This window comes from Hypanus sabinus, chromosome 8, assembly GCF_030144855.1.
Source record: "Hypanus sabinus isolate sHypSab1 chromosome 8, sHypSab1.hap1, whole genome shotgun sequence".
NCBI classification, from domain to species: domain Eukaryota; kingdom Metazoa; phylum Chordata; class Chondrichthyes; order Myliobatiformes; family Dasyatidae; genus Hypanus; species Hypanus sabinus.
The window spans coordinates 27506233-27507571 of NC_082713.1; the positions used below are offsets into that span (position 1 = coordinate 27506233).

Genomic DNA, 1339 nt, shown 5'->3' on the forward strand with positions numbered 1-1339 from the left:
TGTTGCCTAAAACTACATTGTGAAAGCACCTTCGCAAACAAGGATCAGTGTGGTTCCAAAAGGACCGACCCCAAACTAAAAAATAAATAAATAGACGTCTTGCATTCAGATTAGATTAATTTATTAATTAATTACGTGCACATCGAAACATACAGTGAAATACGTCTTCTGCGTTAACAACCAGCACAATCTAAGGATGTACCAATACAACTTAAAATAGGGGAAAAAAAGGGCGTAAAAATTCACGGATGATCAACAGATCGTGAACATTGCACAACATGCCGCAAAACGGCGGAGCCTTCAAACCTTATCAGTCCACCGCGGCTTTGTTATACTTACATTTCCTTGATTGATAAACAATGTTAATATTGCTAATAATTAAAAATTTAGCCTGTAAAATTGGCTGGCAGAATGTTGTAAAATGAGGAAGATCTAGCCATTAAGAACATGGAGCTCCCGTCGTCACATGCATATCCAGCGTTATTATTATTATTATTAACAGTTACAAGTACTTTCTCTTTCCCGGAGATTCTCCGTGTGAGCGGAACGAGTGGGCGCTCCCCCACCTACAGAACAATCGACAGCGGCAGTGAAATAACATTCTATAAAAACCGCAACAAGATAATAGTTGAAATCTCGGTAGCGATATCAAAGGTAGCGGTTTATACTGTACTCGTGTAGGCTCGTTGGTCTAGGGGTATGATTCTCGCTTAGGGTGCGAGAGGTCCCGGGTTCAAATCCCGGACGAGCCCGGTTTTTTTGGGAAAAATTTAGTTTATTTTTTAACTTTTTTAAGCAAAAGGGCTCGTCCGGGATTTGAACCCGGGACCTCTCGGACCCAAACCGAGAATCATGCCCCTAGACCAACGAGCCACCGGAAGGATGACTGCGTAATGTTATAATTAGAGTTAAGGCTTGGATATTATCTAAAAATATGTGTTAGGATTAATTTTATATATCGCAGTAACGCAAAGCTTTATATCTGCATTTGCATGTGACAACAGGAGATCGCTCAATCACAGAGACCGTCAGCAGGAGCGGCCACTTTCTGTGCTCACATTCCACTGCAAACCACCATTAAGCCGAGAGTCGAGGGTAGAACATTAAAACTGCGGTTCCGATACACCGAGATACCCTCGGAAAACTATCCCATTCAGATTGCAAAGGTCGCGGAGGTGTCACACGCATTCCATTCTACTGAAAACACAAAGGAGACTGCAGATGCTGTAATCTGGAACAAAGGGAAATACAAATTGCTGGACGAATTCAGTTGCTGTGGAGGCAAAGGGATAGTTAGTCCACGTTTCCATTGAGATCAGGGGTATCAGATGTTCCTTCA

The 1339-nt window shown here is 42.2% G+C and overlaps 2 non-coding genes across 2 annotated transcripts; one reads left to right on the forward strand and one right to left on the reverse strand.

Moving 5' to 3' along the window:
• Positions 1–680: 680 nt before the first annotated feature.
• Positions 681–752, forward strand: trnap-agg (transfer RNA proline (anticodon AGG)). The gene has a single exon. It is a non-coding gene; the product is annotated as a tRNA-Pro (tRNA).
• Positions 753–801: 49 nt separating this feature from the next.
• trnap-ugg (transfer RNA proline (anticodon UGG)) lies at positions 802–873 on the reverse strand. The gene has a single exon. It is a non-coding gene; the product is annotated as a tRNA-Pro (tRNA).
• Positions 874–1339: the final 466 nt, after the last annotated feature.